The sequence below is a fragment of the Elephas maximus genome, chromosome 16 (genome assembly GCF_024166365.1).
Source record: "Elephas maximus indicus isolate mEleMax1 chromosome 16, mEleMax1 primary haplotype, whole genome shotgun sequence".
Classification (NCBI taxonomy): domain Eukaryota; kingdom Metazoa; phylum Chordata; class Mammalia; order Proboscidea; family Elephantidae; genus Elephas; species Elephas maximus.
The window spans coordinates 46,158,381-46,183,931 of NC_064834.1; the positions used below are offsets into that span (position 1 = coordinate 46,158,381).

The window sequence follows — 25,551 nt, forward strand, 5'->3', positions numbered from 1 at the left end:
GTTTCACACAAATTTTTGTAAGGTATCAAATACATATTCATCGAAAATCTTGCCTTCTATAAGTGTTAGGGATATTCAGTGATAATATTTTGCATATCTTGACTGACACATTTGATCATGAAATAATAGTGTCCTTTCTACAACTTGAGGAGTCCCTGGTGATGCAGTTAAGCACCCAGATACTAATGAAAAGTTTGGCAGTTCTAATACACCCAGAGGAGACTCAGAAAAAAGGCCTGGTGATCCACTTCTGAAAATCAACCATTGAAACCTTATGGAGCACAGCTTTACTCTGACACACCTGGGGTCACCATAAGTTGGAAATTGATGGAAACACGAAAAAAAAAATCATTCTTTGCTCTATTTCACAGTGATAACAGTAATAATTCAGTTAGGGAAGGATTAAGGCATGGTAATCAAAAAAAGTTTCACAAAGTATGGAAATAAGCGATAAATTTATTTCATGAAACACAAAAACTCCCCTTAATAGAGTGGATTTTCACTAGATCTTGAAGGAATAGGGGATATGGAGAGGAAAGTTCAAGAAAACTAATGGAAGGAGTTAACGACGCCCCAATGGAGGGGATTTGCAAGTACAGGAGAGAAGCAGTATGACAGTATGGCTTTTTCAGACAGGAATGAAGCAGAGCTGATAGGAGGGTGGCACAGAGGCAAAGCCCTTGGCCACTGGGGTGGTGTCAATGTGTTTTGGGTCAACCAGAGGCTTCAAGGTAAATTTCTGTAAAATGGTGGTCAGGAATAAAAACAGCTCCATGCGGGCCAAGCCTTCTCCCAGACAAATTCGTTTTCCTGAAAATAACAAGCACAGAGGTTAGATACTCCTTGGACACTATGTTTCTTATCTGGTACTGACAGAATATGCAGTAATTATTTGATGAATAATTATATACACGGGTGGAGGAAAAGCAGGATGGATGGAAGGATAGTTGCATAGACAGATGGACAGAGGTATGAACAAACTTACTATCCAACTAATAATACATTATGTTAACAAAAACCTTCATTCAAGAAATATTTATTTTGAGCTCTGTACTGAGAACTTTTTTAAGTATCCCGGATTGCACTTGTTGTTTTGACATTTCAACTTTCCATCACTCTTTTCCTATAAACCACCTACATTGCTTGTCCAAGAACATTAAAGGGAGGGGTGTAAGAGGAGGGGGCTCATATATCTGTGTTCCCTCTGTACCCCTGGCATAAATTTAGTCAAAGACTATGTTTCCCTCATGTACTTTCAAAAGCACATGTCTAAACATGCTTCTCCCACACTTCACATCTTCAAATGGCTCCCCGAAGCTATCTTAAGGCTTAAGGGTGAAACTGGTTGATTGGCCCTTCAGATTATGTTCCCAGTCTGACTTCCATGACCTTTCCTCCAGTCTTCAACCCCACATGCTTAGCTCTCACCATACTCATCCTTTGTCAATTTCCACCACACCATGCAGTTTCTAGATCTCTTTCATGCTTTTTCTTTCCCTAAGACATACTTCCATCACACTTTCTTCAACAACTAGGTCAAATGTCACTTTCTCATTAAAATGTGATCCCCTTAGGCAGTAGAATCTTGCTCTCGAATGATTTCCTCAGCATCATATTTATCATAGTCTTGCTTTCATTGAAGCAAAAATCACATTGAATTGTAATTCTGTCACTATTTATTCTTCATTCCTGCTAAAACGTGAGTTGCTTAATGGGAGTGTACAGACCTTTGCCATCTGGGTATTTTCCATGCCAGATCCAATGCGGGCATCAAAAGCCAAATAATTAGAGAAGTTTATTTCATGACCAGAAACTCAACTGACACACAGGAGGTGTTGAAATCTCGATATCCAAGAAGGAACCTCACGACTGGAAGAAGATCAGGGTGCTCTGGAATCATTGTAAGGTATGCAGACACATTCTCATGGTTTCCCTGACCCCTCAGGTAATTGGCTGGCAGTTCTAACATATTTGATATAGAGAGAATGTCCTATTCTGTCCTTTTGGTTAATTACATAGGTGAAAATAGCCTGCCCCTCAATTGTACACCAAGAAATTAGATAACCTACATGTAATGCACAAAGTCCTAGAAATACATAAACTTCCTATACTGACTCAACAAGAAATGGAAGACCTCAACAAAACCATAACAAGTGACGAGACTGAATCAGTAATCAAAATCTCCCTAAAAAGAAAACACCCAGACTAGATGGCTTGACTGAGGAATATAGGAAACATTTCTAAGAATTAACTCCACTGCTTCTTAAACTTATCTCAAAAATAGAAGAGGAGGGAACATTTCCGAACTCAATCTATGAGACTAGGTACTACTTTGATATCAAGTCAGGCAAAGACAGCACAAGAAAAGAAATCTATACTGCAAAAGTCCTTATGACTATAGATGAAAATATCTTAAACAAAATACTAGCAAACCTAATCCAAACACATATTAAAAGGATTATGCACCACGTTCAAGTAGATTTTATCTTAGGAATGCAAGGGTAGCTCTACATTAGAAAATCTATCAATACCTTATAGCACCTTAATAGAACAAAAGATCATCTCAGTTGATGAAGAAAAGGTATTAGATGAAAATCCAACATCCTCTCATGATTAAAAAAACATTCAACAAGGTAGGAATATGAGGGCTATTCCTCAAGTAATAAAGAACATTTAGGAAAAGTCCACATATAACCTCATACAAAATGGAGAAAGTCTGAGAACATTCCCTTTAAGATCAGGGACAAAACAAGAATGCCCACTCTCACAGCTCATGTTCAACTTTATCCTGGAAGCCCTATCCGGAGCAATTAGGCAAAAAAAAGAAAATAAGAGGTATCCAGATCAAGAAATTAGAAGTAAAACTATACCTTTTTGCTGGTGTCATGATCTTACATATAGAAAATCCAAAAGAATCCACAAAAAAGTTACTAGAACTAACAAATTCAGCAACGTGACTGAATAAAAGGTAAACACACAAAAATCAATCAGGCTTCTATATATCATCAATGAATATTCAGAAAAGGAAATTAAGGAAACAAGTCCATTTGCAGTACCATCTAAAATAATAAAATATCTTGGAATGAATATAGCCAAAGATGTAAAAGACTTGTACACTGAAAACTATAAATCATTACTGAAAGAAATCAAAGATGACCTAAATAAATATATGGGCATTCCCTTTTCATAGATTGGAAATCTTACTATTGTTAAGATGTCAATATTACTCAAAGCAATACATAAATGCAACATAACACCTACCAAATCCCAACGTTCTTTTTTGCAGAAATGGAAAGCCAGTCCTCAAATTTATGTGTAACTATGCAGGGCCCCTGATAGCCAACACACTCTTAAAACACAACAAAGTAGGAAGACTCACATTTTCTAATATCAAAGCATATCATAAAGCTACAGTGATCAAAAGAGTTGGGTACTGATATAATGATAGATATATTCACTGATGAAATAGAATTAAAAGTTTAGAAAGAAACCCACACATCTGTGATCAACTGAGTTTTTATGAGGATGCTAAGTCCATTCCATGAGGAAAAGAAGAGTCACTCTAATAAACAGTGCAGAGACAACTGTATCACTCCAAATGAAAAAGAAAAAAAAGTGGACTCAAAATATATCAAGAACCAAAATGCAAAAACTAAAACTATAAAACTCTTAACAAGAAAACATATCAGTAATGCTCTGAAATTTAATATTTAACAATGGGTTCTTAGATATGGCAACAAAAACATAAACAACAAAAGACAACGTAAGTAAATGGGACTTTATCAAAATTTAAATGTTTATTCATCAAAGAGCTTCATCAACATAGTGAAAAGACAACCTACAGATTGGGAAAACATTTTGGGGGACTCTATATCTGGTATGGTTTAATATCCAAAATATATAAAGACCTCCTGAAACAAAAAGACAAACAACACAATCAAAAAAAAAGAAAAATGGACTAACAGCATGAACAGACATTTCACCAAAATGAAATACAAATGGTCAGGAAGCACCTGAAAAGATTCTCATGTCATTTGTTATAAGGAAACTACAAATCAAAACCACAATAAGATATCACTTCACCCACACTAAGATTACAATAATAAAAATAAAAAGAAAAGAACAGGTGCTGGCAAAGATGTGGAAAAATTGTGAGTGTAAAATGGTACAGCAACTGTGAAAAATAGTTTGAGGTTCCTAAAAACATTACCACTTGTTCTTCTAAAGTAAGAAAGCTAGAAAAGGGGTTGATTGCCTTCTGCTTCCAGATACTTCACTGAGCTCCAATCAGTACCACTCCTAGGTATATACCTAAAAGAATTGAAAGCAGAAACATAAACAAATAAACGTACACCAAAGTTCATTGCAGCACTGATCATGATAGCCAAAAGGTAGAAACAAACTAACTGACCATCAACAGATGAACAGATAACAAAATGTGAATACAGACAATGGAATATTACTTTGCCATAAGGAGAAATGAAGTCCTGATCCATGCTCCAACATGGAAGAAGCCAGAGAAAACATTTTGCTCACTGAAAGAAGCCAGTCAAAAAAGGGTGGATATTGCATGATTCCACTTAAATGAAATATCTAGAATAGGCAAATGTAAAAGAACCAAAGTTTATTAGTAGTTACTAGAGTTGTGACTGTCAGTTCGTTGTAGTGCAGGGGTTGTGTGTTGCTGTGATGCTGGAAGCTACGCTGCCAGTATTCAGATAGCAACAGGCTCACCCATGGAGGACAGGTTTCAGCTGAGCTTCCAGACTAAGACAGACTAGGAAGAAGGACCTGGCAATCTACTTCTGAAAAGATTAGCCAGTGAAAACCTTATGAATAGCAGCAGAACATTGTCTGAAACAGTGCTGGAAGATGAGGCCCCCAGGTTGGGAGGCACTCAAAAGACAGCTGGGGAAGAGCTGCCTCTTCAAAGAAGTGTCGACCTTAAGGACATGGATGGAGTAAAGCTTTTGGCATCCTCATTGCTGATGTGACATGACTCGAATTGAGAAGAAACAGCTGCAAACATCCATTAATAATCAGAACCTGGAATGTACAAAGTATGAATCTAGGAAATTTGGAAATCATCAAAAATGAAATGGAACACATAAATGTTAGGCATTAGTGAGCCGAAATGGACTGGTATTGGCCATTTTGAATTGGACAATCATATAGTCTACTATGCCAAGAATGACAACTTGAAGAAGAATAGTGTTGCGTTCATCATCAAAGAGAACATTTCAAGATCTATCTGGAAGTACAGCACTGTCAGTGATAGGATAATATCCATATGCCTAGAAGAAGACCAGTTAATATGACTATTATTCAAGTTTGCACCAACCACTGAAGCCAAAGATGAAGAAATTTAAGGTTTTATCAGCTTCTGCAGTCTGAAACTGATTGAACATGCAATCAGGATGCATTGATAATTACTGGTGATTGGAATGTGAAAGTTGGAAACAAAGAAGAAGGATTGATAGTTGGGAACTACGGCCTTGGTGATAGAAACAATGCTGGAGATTGAATCATACAATTTTGCAAGACCAACGACTTTTTCATTGCAAATACTTTTTTTCACCAACATAAATGGCAACCATACACATGTACCTCTCCAGATGGAACACACAGGAGTCAAATCGACTACATCTGTGGAAAGAGACAATGGAAAAGCTAAATATCATTAGCCAGAACAAGGCCAGGGGTGAATGTTGAAGAGACCATCAATTGCTCATAAGCAAGTTCAGGATGAAACTGAAGAAAATCAGAGCAAGTCCATGAGAGCCAAAATACGACCTTCAGTATATCCTACCTGAATTTAGAGACCATCTCAAAAATAGATTTGACGGCTTGAACTCTTATGACCGAAGACCAGACGACTTGCAGAATGACATCAAGGACATCATACGTAAAGAAAGCAAGAGGTCATTGAAAAGACAGGAGAGAAAGAAAAAACCAGGATGGGTGTCAGAAGAGACTCTGAAACCTGCCTTTGAACATCAAGCAGCTAAAGCAAAAGGAAGAAACGAATAGTAAAAGAACTGAACAGAAGATTTAGAATCCTGGCTCGAGAAGAAAAAGTATTATAATGACATGTGCCAAGAGCTGGAGATAGAAAATCAAAAGGGAAGAACACACTCTGCATTTCCCAAGCTGGAAGAACTGAAGAAAAAATGCAAGCCTCAAGTTGCAATAGTGAAGGATTCTACAGGGAAAACACTAAACGATACAGGAAGTATCAAAAGAAGATGGAAGGAATATAGAGTCATTACAACAAAAAGAATTAGTTTCTGTTCAAACATTTCAAGAGGTAGCATATGATCAGGACTCGATGCTACTGAAGGTAGAAGTCCAGGCTACACTGATGCTATTGACAAAAAACAAGGCTCCAGAAATTGACAGAATATCGATTGAGATGTTTCAACAAACAGATGCAGCACTGGAAGGGCTCACTAATCTATGCCAAGAAATATGGAAGACAGCTTCCTGGTCAACCGACTGGAAGAGATCCATACTTAAGCCTATTCCCAAGAGAGGTGATCCAACCGAATGTGGACATTATAGAACAATATCATTAATATCACAGGCACGGAAAATTTTGCTGAAGGTCATTCAAAAATGGCTGCAGCAGTATATCGACAGGGAACTGTCAGAAACTCAGGCTGGATTCAGAAGAGGGTGTGGACTCAGGGACATCATTGCTGATGTCAGATGGATCCTGGCTGAAAGCAGAGAATACCAGAAGAATGTCTACCTGTGTTTTATTGACTATACAAAGGCATTTGACTGTGTGGATCATAACAAATTACAAATAACATTGCGAAGAATGGGAATTCCAGAATGCTGAATTGTGCTTATGAGGAACATGAGAGGCAGCTGTCCAGACAGAACAAGGGGATACTAAGTGGTTTAAAGTCAGGAAAGGCGTGTGTCAGGGTTGTATCCTTTCACCATAGCTATTCAATCTGAATGCTGAGCAAATAATCCCAGAAACTGGACTATGTGAAGAAGAACCGGGCATCGGGAGTGAAGGAAGACTCATTAACAACCTAAGTTATAGAGATGATACAACCTTTCTTGCTGAAAGTGACTTACTGATAAAGATCGAAGATCACAGCCTTCAGTATGGATTACATCATAACATAAAGAAAATAAAAATCCTCACAACTGGACCAGTAAGCAACAACATGAGAAACGGAGAAAAGATTGAAGTTGTCACGGATTTCATTTTACCTGGATCCAAAATCAACACCCATGGAAGCAGCAGTCAAGAAATCAAAAGACACATTGCATTGGGCAATGCGTTGAAAAGGAAAGATGTCACCTTGAAGAGTAAGGTGTCCCTGACCCAAGCCATGGTATTTTCAATTGTACCATATGCGTGTGAAAGCTGGACAATGAATAAGGAAGACAGAAGAAGAAACTGACGCCTTTGAACTGTGGTGTTGGCAAAGAATATTGAATATACCATGGACTGCCAAAAGAACGAAAAAGTCTGTCTTGGAAGAAGTACAGCCAGAATGCTCCTTAGAAGAAAGGATGGCAAGATTGCATCTTACATACTCTGGACATGTTGTCAGGAGGGATCAGCACATGTAGAAGGACATCTTGCTTGGTAAAGTACAGGGGCAGTGGGAGAGAGGAAGACCCTCTATGAGGTGGACTGACACAGTGGCTGCAACAATGGGCTCAAGCATAACAATGATTGTAAGGATGGAGCAGGACCCAGCAGTGTTTCGTACTATGGTGCATAGGGTTGCTATGAGTTGGAACCAATTCAACGGCACCTAACAACAATAACAACGGAGATAGGAGCTAAGGTGAAAGAGTCATTGATTAGGGGTACTGAGCTTCTGTTAAGGGTGAGAGAACAATTTGGAAATGGATATTGGGTGACTGTTGTATGACATGATAAATGTAATAATGTCACTGGTCGTACATCTAAAAATGTTGAAATGGGAAATGTTTTATCATATACATATATATGTACATATGTATATACAGTACTATGATTTTTTAAAAAATGCCTTGCCCTCTCTTCTTTCTTTGCTCCCTGCCCCTGTGAGGCAGCTCACATTTCATTGCTATTATTAGAATGCTGTTAATTCCATTTTATGCCTTATTGTGAGATATGCAAGAGCAGGAAGTTGGTCCCCATTTTGTCCCCTGAGCAGCCTGTGATTTCCTCTCTCATAGCTCTAGTCATATTGGATAATAATGATCTATTTACTCATTTGTTTTCTTAACTAGGGAGTGAGTGAGGCCCTTAAGTGCACACTCTGTGTTTATGGATATTTGTATACCTAGACCTCAGCCTTGGGGGGTGAGGGGTATGTGAATGGCTCACACAGAAAACAATAAAGTTGTGGCATTAGATACATTTCTTAAGAAAGGTGCTAGCAATCTAAATGAGTTTCACCCTGTAGGAGATGCTATTGGGTAGCTCAGTGATGTATCTGGAGACAGAATTCAATCAACTCATTCCCTAACTTTCTCATTTTGGGAGAACTGGGTCACATCCCCAAAAACTCACTACTCTGGCCCAATATTAAGAATTTTTCATGAGTAGGAAAGCATATGGCATTGGGAATGGTGCTCAAGATCACATACAAGCAGCAATTCTACTAGCCCCAAGTAGGTGCCATGCAAGCCTCAACTGATCTCTTACAGGTACCCTGTTCCCTAAATTACAGGTAGATACAAATTTCTATTACCTGCTGAGAAAGCCATGAAGTGGTCGCTCTTCTTAAAGTTGCCACTTTCATCCAGAAAGTGACCAGGGTCAAACTTCTCTGGGTTAGGGAATTCTTTGTTGTCTTGCGGCAGAGAAGACAGTGATGTTGATATGGTCATGCCCTAGAAAGAATAGGTATCATTGAACTTAGTTATATAGAAATCATGGAGTTGGTGGAAATGTTGGGCATCACTTAGTCTAATGTCTTTGATCTATAGCTGAGGAAACACACATCCAAAGAAACACAGTTACATTTCCACCCAGATAGATAAAGTAATAAACAGGGATGGTTTTGTTTATATCTAGGAGTAATAACATTACAAAAGTGGCCTCAAATAATAATGGAAGTAATGAATATCTGGGTGACAGACCATCTCAATATCTTAGATATTGTATATGAATTTTGTCCATGACTCATTGACCCCTTTATGTTCTTATCCTCGGCATATTATTGATCAGTTTATAAGGAAGTTGTCATGTATTTCACCTATATTGAATTTTATTCTACATTCTGAAAAAAAAAAAACCCCAGAGATAAACAGTTATGACGGACTATAAATTATTCCATTTATGTCACATTTCATTATATACCATTCTTGAAAAGGCAAATCTGCAGGGACAGATGGACAACACTGGAGGCGATGGAGTGGACTGGTTGCAATAGGAGCAGAAGGGAAGTTTTGGGGGGGATGGTGATTGAAATAGTTTATATCTTGATTGTGGTGGTGTTACTGAACTGTGAAACCCATTGAACAGTTTACTTAAAAGGGTGAGTCTTGTTTTACATAGTTTATATCTTGATTAAAAATTATAATACATCAAGACACAAAAACACATATAATCAAATCTAATACCTCATTGCATCTAACCAAAGAACCCCAGTTAGACTTTCTAGAAACAATTCCCACCAATTAGTTATATGTCCTTCCAGAAATGCATGCTTCCAAAAATATTTTATGCACATCAGGCAGATGAACCTATACACATTTATGTCACTTCTCAATTTCCTCTTTTCTTTACCCAAATGTCAAGCACTCTACTGCTCTTGATTTTTATATTTATTAAATGATTTGAATATTGTCCCATACAAACACATACGTTCTCTTTGTTGTTAGGTGCTGTCAAGGCGGTTCTGACCCACAGTCAACCTATGTACAACAGAATGAAATGCTGCCCCTTCCTGTGACATCCATACAATCCTTGCTATGTTTGAGTCCATTATTGCTGCCACTGTATCAATCCATTTCATGAAGGGCCTTCCTCTTTTTCGCTGACCCTACTGAGTATCGTGTCCTTCTCCAGGGACTGACCCCTCCTGATAACATGTCCAAAGTACATGAGATGAAGTGTCACCATCCTTGCTTCCAAGGAGCACTCTGGCAGTACTTCCTCCAAGACAGATTTGTTCGTTCTTTGGCAGTCCATGGTATAGTTCAATATTCTTAGCCGACAGCATAATTCAAAGGCATTGATTCTTTTTCAGTATTCCTAACTCATTGCCCAACTTTTGCATGCATATGAAAAAAGGCAACTGAAAATATTACAGCTTGGTTTAGGCGAACCTTAGTCCTCAAAGTGACATCTTTGCTTTTCAACACTTTAAAGTGGTCTTTTGCAGCACATTTGCTGAATGTAATACATCATTTGATTACTTGTCTGTTGCTTCCATGGACATTGATTATAGATCCAAGTAAAATGAAATCCATCACAACTTTGATATTTTCTTTATTTATCATGATATTGCTTTTTGGTCAGGTTTATTTTTGTTTTCCTTATACTGAGGTTCAGACTGAAGGCTGTAGTCCTTGATCTTCATCAGTAAGTTTTCTTCACTTTCAGCAAGTATGGTTGCATCATCTGCATATCGCAGATTGTTAATGAGCCTCCCTCCAATCTCAATGCTGCATTCTTCTTCATAAAGTCTAGCTTCTCTGATCATTATGAACACAGATACATCTGCCTTATTCATGTTGTACAATATGAAAGAACCATTTCACTTTTGATGAATATACAGATAGTTTATAGTATTCCTTTATTCCAAGCAATGATGAAACTTATTTAGCTGCTCCTCCAATTGTACATGGAGTAGACATCAAGAATTTGAATTCTTACATTATAAGATATTAAATTTTATATTATACTAGATATTGTCAAATTGTCTTCCAAATAGATGTACTATTTAGTAATTCAGCCACCAGTGTATGCAAGTACTCATCTACACATATCCTCACCAATACAACATTTTTCAGCTTTTGTCTTCATCAATTTGATAGGTGAAAATAGTATGTTACAGGTTAGAAGCTTGACAATATGAAAAACAAGTTATCAGGATTGGAAGAAGATTCAGTAACAACCTGTGTTATGCAGGTGACACTACCTTGCTTGCTGAAAGTGAACAGGACTTGAAGCACTTACTGATGAAGATCAAAGACCAAAGCCTTCAGTATGGATTACATCAAACATAAAGAAAACAGAACTCCTAAGAATGGGACCAATAAGCAACATCATGAAAAACAGAGAAAATATTGACGTTCTCAAGGATTTCATTTTACTTGGATCCACAGTCAACATCCATGGAAGCAGCAGCCAATAAATCAAATGACATTGGGCAAATCTGCTGCAAAAAGACCTATTTAAAGTCATGAAAAGCAAAGATGTCACCTTGAAGACTAAGGCACACCTGACCCCAAAGATTCCGTCTTGAAGACTAAGGTGCTCCTGACCCAAGCCATGGTGTATTCAATTGCCTCATATGCATGCCAAAGCTGGATGATGAATAAGACCAATGAACTATCAATGCCTTTGAATTGTGGTGTTGGCAAAGAATACTGAATATATCATGGACTGCCAAAAGAACCAACAAATCTGTCTTGGAAGAAATACGAGCAGAGCGATCTTTAGAAGCAATTATTTAGCAGTAGTTAATACTGATAACGAAAACCCTAGTGGCATAGCGGTTAAGTGCTGTGGCTGCTAACCAAATGTGGGCAGTTCGAATATGCCAGGCTCTCCTTGGAAACTCTATGGGTAGTTCTACTCTGTCCTATAGGGTCGCTATAAGTCAGAATCTACTTGACAGCAACAGGTTTGGTTTTTTGTTTTTTGGTTAGTCATACATTGCTAATAATGTTTGAATTTAAACCAACTAAAAATAAATAAAATTAAAACCTTAGTTCCTTAGTTGCATTAGTCATATTTCAGGTACTCAGGAACTGGCTACTGTATTATACAGTACAGATGTAAGACATTTCCATCATTGCAGAAAGCTTTTTGGGTAAGGCTGTCTTAAACCAGTTGTCAACGAATCACAGTCCATAGGAAGCCCAAATCCCACCTACTATCTGTTTGTTTTTAATAATTATATGCCTGAAATTCATATAAGATAAATCAACCATTTTAAAGTGAACAATTCAGTGGCATTTAGTACGTTCACAATGTTGTGCAAACACTACCTCTATCTAATTCCAAAACATTACCTTCACTCCTAGGTAAGCCTCCTACCATTAAGTTTATCCCCATTACCCCTCTCCCAATCCCCTATAAATGAATAACATAACATGTGACCTTTTGTGTCTGGCTTCTTAGCAGATGTTTTAGTGGCTAATTGCTGGTTTATAGAAACACAACTGATTTTTGCAAGTTGATCTTGTACTCTTGCTAATTTGATGAATTTGTTTATTAGCTTTTGAAGCTTTTTTTTTTGTGAATTATTTGCAATCTCCTATATATAGTCACATCATCTGGGACTAGATTTAATTTTTGAAACCTTACCAAACTCACAGCCCTACCGTCCCAAACAGAAATTTTAGTTCTCTTTATTTATTATAATAGCAATATGTGATGGCTTCAAGTGGGATGGAGTAGCTTGAGCAAGTAGGCACCATGTGTCAGAAGGCCTTGGAAAGCTGCTAACAAAAGATGTGCAAGCCACTGCACTGAAAACAAAGCATTATTGAGAAAAGTAAAGAACGCCCAAATAGATTGGTAGCATATACCATATTCATGAATTGAGAGATTCAACATGTCAATTCTTTCCAATTTGATCTACAAATTTAAAGTCACGCTAATTAAAATCCCAGTGAAATGTTTTGGGAAATTGACTATAACTGATACTAAAATTCATCTGGCCATGTAAACAGGAAGGAGAAACCTAAGCAATCCTAAAGAAGCAGAACAAATTTGTAAGACTTACACTGCCGGGTCTCAAGGCCTGCAATAAAGCATGTAGCCCCAAACTGGATACAACACTTGTGATATTTGCACTTTTCTCAACCCGAGTTTGTCGAAGATTGAAATCATACTGTGAATATGGGAACTTTAAGAGAACTTGAAGAAACAAACCTTACCTTGGGGATGAGGCAGTTCCTGAATTTAATGTCACGGGTCACCCTGCGGGGCAGGGACATGGGGAGGAGGTCAGTGTATCTCTGGATCTCGTGCACTACGGCATCCGTGTAGGGCATGCTGCTCCTGTCCTGCATGCAGGGGCTCCGGTTTCGGCCAACCACGTGGTCAATCTCTTCCTGGACTTTAGCTGATAAGACAAAAGTAAGAACTGATGAAAAGGAGAAAACTGGCACAATTGCTATAGAAATTCAGCATTACATGAAGCCTTATGAAATTGTCCCCATATCATTACAAATGTAACTTATATGCCCAGAAGTACACCTAGACGGAGAGAATTGCATACATACTACCACCCGTCTGTCAGTTTGTTGTACTGTGGTGGCTTTTGTGTTGCTATGATGCTGGAAGCTATCCCTCCAGTATTCCAAATATCAGCAAGGTTACCCATGGTCTCACCTTCTTTGGAGATGTTCAGAGGAGGGACCTGACCTGGAGAAGTACATTATGCTTGATAAAGTAGAGGGTCAGTGAAAAGGAGGAGACCCCTCAACGAGATGAATTGACAGCGTGGCTGCAATAATGGGCTTAAATAGAGCCATGATTCTGAGAATGGCACAGAATCGTGTAGTGTGTCATTTTGTTGTACATTGTATCACTATGAGTTGGAACCCACTAGACAACACCTAACAACAACAACAACCAGGTATGGGAGATAAGGATTTACAAGTTCAACTCACCCCCATACAAAACACACATATACATGCGTGTACACGCATACACACATGCACAAACACTCATGCACACATATGCACATACACTCATACATACATTTCCCACCCCATTCTATATCATATTGATATCACCATTTTTAGTTATATCAATACTCATTTTTTATATCATTACGACTACATAAATATTGTTCCCTGCTGTGATAAAAAAATTTTTTTTTCCTATGCTTATATTTCATTTTTGTACACTCTTTGATTTAAAAGTGTGTCTTTATTTTATTACTAATTTCTTAGATGCAAATTTAGAATGACTTCTAGATGCTCTGGAAAATCTAGAAGTTTGAAACTCCTAGTAATAATCTCCTAATTGTGCAGAAGCCTGAGATAATTGATCACATCCCCTTCATTCTTGGTCTTCCCTCACATGAGCTTTATCCACCCACTCCACTGGGAACTGGTTGCTTTCTAGGCCTGGTGGCCAGTAGCCTTCCTGAAATTTTCCTGCTGCAACTCTCTTCCCATGGAATCCTGACACCGCACCAGAGCTTTATCATGTTTAGTTCTGCCCACACTGTCCTTTCCTTCTCTCAGTGCCCTTCCCTGTAATGGGTTGAATTGTGTTCCTCAAAAATGTGTGTCAACTTAATGGTCTGACTGAGACTAGAGGAATCCCGGCGGGCGTGGTCCCCAAACCTTCTGTTGGCCCAGGACGGGAACCATTCCCGAAGACAACTCATCAGACATGAAAGGGACTGGTCAGTGGGTAGGAGAGAGATGCTGATGAAGAGTGAGATATTTGTATCAGGTGGACACTTGAGACTGTGTTGGCATCTCCTGTCTGGAGGGGGGATGGGAGGATAGAGAGAGTTGGAAGCTGGCAAAATTGTCACGAAAGGAGAGACTGGAAGAGCTGACTCATTAGGGGGAGAGCAAGTGGGAGTACGGAGTAAGGTGTATATAAACTTATATGTGACAGTTTGACTTGATTTGTAAACGTCCACTTGAAGCTCAATAAAAGTTAATAAAAAAAGAATGTGTGTCAGCTTGGCTAGGCCATGATATGCGGTATTGTCTGGTTGTCCACCATTTTGTGATCTGATGAGATTATCCCATGTGTTATTGTTCCAAACCTCAATGATGTTAATGGAAACCCTGGTTAAGAGCTATGGCTGTTCACCAAAAGGTTGGCATTTGAATCCACCGGGCAGTTCAATTCTGTCCTACAGCGTCACTGTGAGTCTCAATCCACTCAACAATGGCAATGGGTTTAGTTTTGGTTTATGATGTTAATGAGGCAGTATTAGAGGCAGTTACATTAATGAGGCAGCAGGACTCAATCTACAGCATTAGGCTGTATTTTGAGCCAATCTCTTTTGAGATATAAAAGACAGAAATGAACAGAGAGAATAGGGACTTCATTACCACCAAGTAAGGAGAGCTAGGAGCAGAGCGTGTCCATTGAACTTGGGGCCCCCTAGACTAAGGGGAAGTTTGATAACAAGGACCTTCTTCCAGAGCTGACAGAGAGAGAAAAACTTCCCCTGGAGCTGATGCCCCGAATTCAGACTGCTAGCCTCCTAAACTGTGAGAGAATAAATTTCTGTTTTCTAAAGCCATCCACTTGTGGTATTTCTGCTAAAGCAGCACTAGATAACTAAGAAACTCCCCTATTGAGCAAAGTTCTCCCATTTTTACCTCTTCATCAAATTTAGACAAATTGCACCTGGGGGCACAGAACTTTAAATAATGAGCCTTGTCTAAGAGAAACATGATGGAATACATTAGCTGTGTCTTGCCAACTTCCTTTCTGAATTTTATCTTGCCCACCATCTGTGGTTTTACCTGTGACCTCTGGGTGCTTTAGCAGAAGCAGGAGTCTGTATCTCAAGGTGGTGCTTGTTGTCTGTGACGCTGCTCCAAGCAGATCATGTACTGTGTTCAACAAATTTTCAGCACTGTATTCAGACTGTTGATTATGCTTTTCCTAGGAATGATTTGACAAAATGTTGACAAATTAGTTTGCCAGCATATTTAATGACAATGCATCCAAAACAACTCAGGTTGTTCTAGAGCTAAGCAAACTTAGAAACTGAAAGTAGAGTTTTCTAAAATAAACTAGTGTATATATATTTTTTTTATGGCATGGCAGAGGTTGTAGATGAATTGACCTAATCTTTATTTTCTAACCCTTTATCATATACTTGAAAAATAATTTCATTTCACAGCTTCTATAGCAGTAATATGGGTGAAACAACATATTTCTTGCCAATGAGATATGAGCAAAAGTCCCCTGATACAACTTCTTCTCTTTCCTACTTCTTATTCAAAACCCACATGTGCAAGTGCATGTTGGACAGACATTATCTCGGGACAAGAAGATTGAAGCATGAAGATAAAGGCCTATATATTGAGTTTGGTGAAGGCAAGCACAAGACACTTGACTCCTTGATGCTTCTAGGCTCTTGTACTTGCTTGGACTGCCTAACATGAGACTCCTTGTGAGGTAAATATGAGACAAACCCACTATGTGATTAAGCGTATTGTTAATTTGGTTTAATTGAAGAACAAACACAATCTTAATTGATAAAAAAAAAAAAATTTTTTTTTTCTAAACAAGTGAGGTTGCTTTAGGACTAGGAGATGATGATGGGACACTGAACAGTCAATACAAAAAGGAAAGCGTGAAATATTGACTTGAAGGAGTCATCAACATACCTAAAGAAAAACTCTTTTCCTAACTAGTACACGAGAGCAGCATTATTTTAATGAAAAAAAAATTTTTTTTAATGAGGCACCTTAAAATCTCCTGGTGACCTGTGGCATATCTAACATCACACAATTAACCCCATTAAGACTGATTTACTCCTATCAATGGGTGTACATGTTAGGCAAACCAAGTCAACTCCCTTGGCAACATTAATTTCATTGTTTTCTAACTCATCAACACAAAATTGCTCTAAAGCCAAAAAAGGAGCAGAGCACTTATAAACCAATATTACTACTGTCATCTGTTCGAGTGAATTTAAAGATTAAGTGGTCATGTGTGCATAGCCTATCAAAATTAAGATAGATTACACCAAACCTTGTTGAAAGAAATTAAAGAACGCTATATAAGTGGAAATACATTTCATGTTTATCAATCTTAACACTTTTTATTGCTAACGTGGCATTACTCCCACACCTAGTTACAGATTTAAGGAGATCTCCTATCAAAATCAAAATCCAAAATCCTGTCTTCTGCAGACATTGGGAAACTTATCCTAAAATTCACGGGGGAGGGTTATGGCAAAATGGAGGATGACTGCTAAAGGGCATGTGGTATCCTTCAGGTCGATGAAAATGTTCTGAAATTGATGGTAGTTATGGCTACACAACACTGAATAAACTAAAAACCATTGAATTATATACTTTATATGAGTGAATTTTGTGCCTTGGGAATTAGATCTCAATTTAAGTTTAACAAAAAAATTAATCCAGGTTCTTAATACAGGAGTAAGGCCCAGAAAAATAATACTCTTTTTAAATATCACATTGAGGTAATTGATGTTGTTAGTTACCACAGAGTCAGCTTCAACTCATGGCTCCCTTGTAATTGAAATGCCAGAGAGCTCAGAGCCTCCGTAACCTGGGATAACTGCAGATGCTTCAGATGATTAAGGATCCCCTATAAACGCAAGCAAAATACTGGATCTCGTGTAGGTGCATTGGTAAAAATCATTCAGGTGCAACTCATGTGCACACTTCTGAGAAAGTGTCCACACCTTGAATCAGATTCTCAAAATAACTGGACCACAAGAAAGGAGAAAAATCATTGCCCTAGCAGCAGCAAAGGAAACCCTGGTGGCGTAGTGGTTAAGTGTTATGGCTGCTAACCAAGAAGTCAGCAGTTCAAATCCACCAGGCGCTCCTTGGAAACTCTACGGGGCAGTTCTACTTTGTCCTGTAGGGTCGCTATGAGTCGGAATCGACTCGACGACAGTGGTGGTGGTTTGGTGGTGAGCAGCAGCAAAGGCTGACAGGGGAAGTTATTTGCTTCTTCTCTCTACCAGTTTCTTTAAACCCCTCCATCTCCTTCACTGCATTTCATCTGGAACACATGATTTGAGTGGTCTGGGTCAAATTCAGGGATAATTCTTTGAATATTACTTCCTTCAGTATTTCACTCCCTCCCATTTTGGGCTACTATTTTTCTGCCCAGTGCCAAAAAAAGGTGGCTGAATGGAGTAATGATGGCCTCAGGGGAAGGACTCTCTATCAGAGTTAGCTCTTTTCAGAGTGTTCTGAATTCTACCTCTCCCCATTTCAATGAGAACATTGTAGCTTAGCACGTATCTTTATGGAATCTATATTACTCTTCTTACACAGATTTTCAGCATGTCCTTATCGTTATTAAAATTCAGCAAAAAAATCATTATCTCTTTGCTAAACTTGTCAAATATGACGTCTTGTCTCATGACTACAGTTTCCCACACAATCCCCTGTTATTTTTCTCCCACCCTCCCCTCTCTACTAAAACCACACTCTATAGGGTTCTTCCAGCACAAAATCTCAATTAAATTCACAGGCCTTTCCGAATACAACATCCTTCACTTCCCTATTTTATTTGATCCATTTCTTCTAAGACATTGCTTCTTCTTTGACTTCCTGGGCACTGCCTCATGGATTCTCTTCCTAGATCTCTGAGAACATGACATAATGAACGACTTTCATTTTATTTCAGACACCTCTGCATTTCCAAGGTTCACACTCTTATTGAGACCAAGTCTAAATAAATGGAAAATCTCCCAGATGGTCCTTGAGCTCCATTCTTATCATACAGAGTTTTTTTACAGGTACCAGAATGATTTCCTTAATAATTATTTGCATTTCATCCTGGCATGACTCGTAGACTACCTACCTGATTAGATGAAATCTTTCCATGCCAGCATTTATGTTTACAATTTCCCTGAAAGACATCAACAGCCAATTCCCTATTTGTCCAAATTCATCTTCGGGAACACTCCATGAAGGCTTTGCTCTTCCAACTCCTTTATCTCTTTGACATCACAAACCTCTCATCCTCTGAATACACCATTCAACCCATCTGTAATGCTCTTTCATGTCCTTCACTGAAAATATTGTAAGATCTGCATCAAACCTCAGGACATGCAGAAAGTTTACCTAGGTCAAGCCTTTCCTTCTCACGGTAGGCAATGTTCACTTGCATCTTTGTTTTTTGCCATCGTATTTCCTATATTTTATCTTGTTTGTAATTGATTCCATTTCACTGAGGTGTGCATTCTGCTTCTCTTTAAGTAGATTATTAGTACCTAAAGAACAGGGTCTATGTGCTCTAATTATTTAACAATTTATTTCTTCTGTGATGCTTAATGCAGATCTATGCATACCTAGGTACTAAAAGTGCTTGTCAAGAATTTCTTGCCTGACATTTAACCATCCCTAGTAGTTTTTTCTTTTAAGTACAGAACTATGCAATTAACCACAAAATGCAAAAGCAATAAAGAACTGAATGGCCTCTGACATCTTACCTGTTCCATTTTGATCAGGAAACAATCAATAAAGTCCCGAGGATTGTTAATGTCCAAGCTTTCTTGGTGTTCTTTCACTTTCTCCAAAATATAACTTTTTACATAAGCATCATTATTAATATAATTCTTATGACTCCCTGGGAAATAATCAGTGAGCAAAGGGAATGCATTACAGACCTACAAGAGAAAAACATCATTTATTAAATATAAATCTTTTAAATAATATATAGGTATGATGTGCGGAAACCTGGTTAAAACTGGAGCTATAAAGATGAATGAAAATGTCTCCATCTGGAGCTGGAGTTTCTTACTTTACACATAATTCTCTATGCTTATAGAAAGATTCCAGGCAGAAAAGTGACCAGATGATCAATGATGATCATCATTTCTGATACTCAGATATTATTCCTATAGTATAAAAGGAATCTTTATATCAATCCTCTCATTTTTTATATCAATACTTTTCTACAAATTTTATTTACCAATGGCATAAATTACTATGATTCACACTTTACTGTTGAGGACAGAGGAGGTTAAAGAAGTCTAAGCAACCTGGTTGATATAGACCACAAAGGTACTCATGACTACTATCAAGCTGAAATAGAAATAGAATTGGGGTTTTAGAACTGGGAGGAGATTGAAGATACCATGAAACCCAACTGAACATTTTGTGGATAGATACCTGTACACCAGAGCAGCTAAGTGAGTTCTCTAAGAGCACACGAGTGTCATCTAGGCAGGGTGCAGGATATGCCAGCTAAACACAGGGTAAAATTGTGATGATTGTTTATGGTTCATACCCTGTAAACCCCAATCATTTTGTCATCTAGGATCCCAGATGAGGCATAACCAAACTTATCTTAGTAACATCAGTTGTCCTATACATTCTCCCTCTTTGACATGCTAAGTTAGAATATTTCTGCCAAGTTTTCTGATGAATATGTCACTACAAATTGAATGAAGGACAAGCCTTACTGGTAATGGAAGCCTTTCAGCAAGGGCCTTGGATCTCCAATGACTGCTATAGGCATACTTTTGGGGCAGTAACCATAGTACTTTATGGAAACTGGGCTTTGAGGTTTAGGAGAAAAACCACTGTGTAGGGAGCCAATGGGATTGAAAAGAGCTCTATATTCTGAGATCTCAATTTCTTCTGTGTAAAATAAAGAGGTTGGTTATATTTCCCAGATGTTTACTCCAGGTTGCTAAGCTCTGGCCAGGATTTTTGTGTTCAAACTTTCATTTCACAGCTTGGTCCATTACATAATTTTGCACTTCTCAAAGAAAGGGTATTGGCCTCACCTGAATCCATGGGGAGCACAGAATCTTGATGTTTTCATTTGATTTTTTATCAAATTAAGAAAATTCTGATCATTATAATCAAAACGATTCTGGAAAATAATGGAGCACATCACATTGTAGGGAGCACAACCCGTGATGAAAGTGGGATCGCAGGGCAAGGCTAAAGAATTGGACACGTGAAAAAAATAGCATTAAAATATACATATAAAACTGTCACTGAAATAACTTTGGAAAGTTTGAAGCAACATGTACCTAGAAATTCCCTTGTCACTTACACATTCATGCATGCCTATAATCTCTTCAGAGTGAATTGACCCTTTTTTTTTTTTACTCTCTAGTTTAATAATGATGTTCCCAAAACTGCCTTCACTTCCCTTGCATTTTATTTACACCATTCTAAATCAAGATGCCTATAATTTTGGAGGGTAAAAGAAAAAAAAATTTAAGAGACCATTTTCTAAAAAATAATAATAAACCTCTTTAGAGTTCTAAACTGCAAAGATGTCACTTTAATGACTGAGGTCGACCTGATCCAAGCCATGTCTTTTCAATCACCTCAAATGCATGCAAAAGCTGAACAATGACAAAAGAAGACAGAAGAATTTATGCATTGAAATTGGGGTGCTGGCAAGCAATGTTGAATATACCGTGGATTGCGAGAAGTATGAACAAATCAGCCTTAGAAGCAATGTAAGCAGAATGCTCCTGTGAGGGAGGAGGATTTGTCTGGCTTAATTTACACATGTCATCAGAAAAGGCCAATCCCTAAATAAAGACATTATGTTTGATAAAATAGAAAACACCCATTGCTGTCAAGTCGATTCTGACTCGTATCAACCCTACAGTAGGTAAGTACAGAACTAGCAAAAATGAGGAAAACCCTCAATGAGATGTACTGACACGCTAGAGAAGGGTTCATTCTATTATACATGAGGTTGCCAACATCAACAACAATAATCTAAATTATGATGGTAGAATCACATCTGTCTGCAAAGTCTGCGAACAATTAAGCATTGATAAGGGAAAGGAGAAAATAGTTAGAGACCTCAACACTTCTTATATATACCGAGTAGTTAAAGGAACCACGTATAGAACGGGCAGAGGGACAGATTAAAGAGAGTATTTACAGGCAAATTTGGGTATTTAAAGGAACAAATGTAAAAAATAAAAAAGCCTTCCTTGCAGTATGAGTAGGTAGGTTAATACCAACAAAGAGAAGTCCTAAGAAGATAGTTTGCCTAATAAAAGTAAAACGAGAAATTTTCATTTCATACTAAAATGATATGTAGGGCAAAAAAATGAAGAAAGTTAATTAATAAATGGAATACTTTTCTTTCTTTCTTTCTGTTGGGGAAAAGAGGATTCTTTCCTGCTCTATAAAGTAGTATGCATCATCTCCAATCAGGAGCCTTGGTAGCACAGTGGTTAACTGCTCAGTTCCTAATAGAAAAGTCAGTGGTTTCAATCCACCAGCTGTTGTTCCTCTAGAGAAAAAAAGGTGTGGCAGTCTGCTCGCATAAAGATATAGAGCCTTGCGTTATTCACGATAGCAAAAAGATGGAAACAATCTAAGTACTCAACAACAGATAAATGAAAAAACAAATCATGATACATATACTCAATGGAATACTACCTAACATAAAGAACATGGATGAATCCACAAAACATCTCACAATATGCATGAATCTGTCACAAAAGAACACACACTGCGTGAGATCACTTTCTAAAAGCTCAAGAAAAGGTTTATACACAGAAAAAAAGAATCTTTGATGGTTACAAGGTAGGAGAGCAATGGAGAGGGGAAATTACAAAGTAGATAGTAGACAAGTGTTAACTCTGGTGAAGGGAAACACAACATACCATACAGGGGAAGTCATCACAACTTGACCAAGTTAAAATCATAGACACTTCCAGGAAACATTCCAAGCACCTTGCGGGACCAATTTACTGGGTCTGAGCATTGGAGATCATAGTCTCAGGGGACGTGTATGTCAATTGGTATAACAGAGTTCATAAAGATAACGTTCCACATCCTACTTTGGTAAGTAGCATCTGGGATCTTAAAAGCTTGTGAGTGGCCATCTGAGATACTTACATTGGTCCCATTCCATCCAGAGCAAAGGAGAATGAAAAAATCCAAAGACACAAGGAATATATTAGTCCAAAGGACTGATGGACCACATGAACCACAGCCTCCCCAAGACTGAGCCAAAGAAGAAGTAGATGGTGCCAGGCTACCACCACAAACTGCCCTGACAGGGACCACAACAGAGGGTCCTGGACAGAGCAGGAGAAAATTATTGAACAAAATCTGAATTCCAAAAAAAAAGAGCAGAGTTACTGGTCTGAAAATGACTGGAAGAACCCTTAAGACTATAGACCCTGGACAGCCTGCTAACTCATAACTGAAGCCATTTCTCAAGTTCACGTTTCAGCCAAAGATTAGACAGGTCTATAAAACAAACAATAACACACTTGAAGAAACTGGTCCTTAGTTCTATCACGCATATGAGACAAAATGGGCAACACCTGCCCAAAAACAAAGAGGGTAGAAAGGAACAGGAAAACTGGACGAGTGGACAAGGAGAACCTGGGATGGAACGTGGAAGAGCGCTGACACATTACAGGGATTGCAACCAATGTCACAAAACAATTTGTGTATAAAATTTTAAACGAGAAACTAATCTGTGCTATAAGCTTTCACCTAAAGGACAGTAATTTTTTTTTTTAAAAGAATTGCTTAAGAAACACATTTGTATATATGTTCTTATTGTTTTTTTATTGTTAGGTGCTGTCAGTTCAGTTCTGACTCATAGCGACCCTATGCACAATAGAAGAAAATATTGCCCGGTCCTGCACTATCCTCACAATTGTTGCTATGCTTGAGCCCATTGCTGCAGCCACTGTGTCAATCCATCTCCTTGAGGGTCTTCCTCTTTTTCTCTGACCCTCTACTTTACCAAGCATGATGTCCTTCTTCAGGGACTGATCCCTTCTGACAATGTGTCCAAAGTATGTGAGACATAGTCTCACCATCCTTGCTTCTAAGGAGCATTCTGGTTGGATTTCAAGACAGATTTCTTTGTTCTTTTGGCAGTCCATGTTCTGTTCAATATTCCTTACCAACGCCACAATTCGAAGGCCTTTATATATATATATGTAAAAATATATTTATATATATATAAAGAGAGAGAATCTTGGAAACTATATGTGTCTCTATGAATCTGAATCTATATCTATATAAAGAAAGAGAATCTTGGAAACTGTATGTGTCTCTATGAATCTGAATCAACCCTACTCAATGACTTTTTTGGGTTCATCTCCAATCAGACTAAAACAGACAGGTAACATATATCTAAATAACCTACTTTCAAAAAAAAAAAAAAAATAGCCAGTGAAAACTTATTTTGGTGTGTGTATATACTGTGTGAGGACTGTTACCTGATTGGGGCCCGTGCCCCGAAGGAGTCAAGCCAATGAAATGTACTCCAAGTTAGAAACAGTGAGAATGTTTATTCAGGAGATGTAGACATGACTGGGAGCTCGGCAGCAACAGAAGCTGTCTCTATGGAGTCTCAAAGAGCAATTTTTACATCAGAGTTTATATATCATTTTGGCAAGGGTTACCTAATGTTTTTAAGCACATAGCCCACAGATGGTCCTATACATCACAAAACAACTAGAAGAAACTCTTTATTAAACTAAAGATATGCATATCAGACATCTGGACTCTAATCTGTATGCTGTAACAGGCTGAAAAAAACTTACATAAGGATCTCTCGGCTAGCAGAAATGATCTGCCCAGTCCACTCTGACTGAGATAAGGAGCAAGAAAGGAAGTTTCAGACCAAAAGTGCCAGGCAGCCATCCTAGGTGCCCTCTTGCAGGCTGAAAGCCATTTCTCAAGAAAACAAAGAACAGATGAGAGACCAAGGCCACAGGAGCTGAGAGAGCTCTGCTCCCCTTTGGAAGAGACCAATGCAACCGGTGCAATAAAAAGATGCTTAGAGATTACTCAGAGCATCATTATGGCATTAGTTATGTCAAGCTCTCAATCACCCATTCTGAGTAGGAGAAAACATATTGCAAGGCATTAGCGTCACAGGACATTCAAATTTTGAGATGCCAGTAGGTCTAATTGGAGGGAGTGTCAGAACTAAAATTAAGAGCTCTATAATCAAATTAAACTTACTTAAATTACTTCTACTCTCATGATAACATTTGACTTTTGTTAAAGTTTACCATTTGAAAAACAAAGCTCAGTCATGCTAGTTATGTTAAGAGTGGAACAGGCTGCTCAGCCATATCTTGAACAGAACCTGCACATTTTCCTTTCCCTAGCCTGTCCCTGTCTCCTAGTATGATTTTGCATTAGCTCCTCTAAAAGTTAAATGTTAACCAGTGTTTCCCCTAGGACCTTGAAAAACAAGTGATATCAATCTAAGCCTGTCAAATAGGACTATGCTCATCAAGATGGCACCAGTCACCCCCTGGACTGATGAGATAATAGCAGGGAAAGATCAACCTGTTTGAGATGTGCTCACCTAAACCACGCAGAAAGAGAATGAACATTTCACAAGTTCCTAAAACCCTTGTCCCCTTTTCCCTATAAAACCCCAGTGGGGCTGCAGTTTCTCGAGACAGACAGCTTTCGGAGGAGATCATTCCCTTCTGTCTCCATATACGAGTATATACAATAAAGCTCTTGCTACCCACCTCAGCCCTGTCTCAAGAATTGGCTGTTTGCGGCAGGCGGGCGGCTCTAACTCACGAAATCTCAGTAACAAGAGTGTTCCCACAACTGGTGTTAAAAACAGGCTTCATTGAGTTGTTAAAAAACTTAGAGCCTATAGATAGACACATTATTTTAAGTACCTTAAAGAAGTTCCTCAGCAAGCACCTAGGCATTATCTCT

General features: G+C 38.3%; 1 pseudogene; it reads right to left on the reverse strand.

Annotated features, from left to right (window-relative positions):
- Positions 1-628: 628 nt before the first annotated feature.
- Positions 629-25,301, reverse strand: LOC126060001 (cytochrome P450 2C42-like; annotated as a pseudogene).
- Between the last annotated feature and the right edge of the window lie 250 nt (positions 25,302-25,551).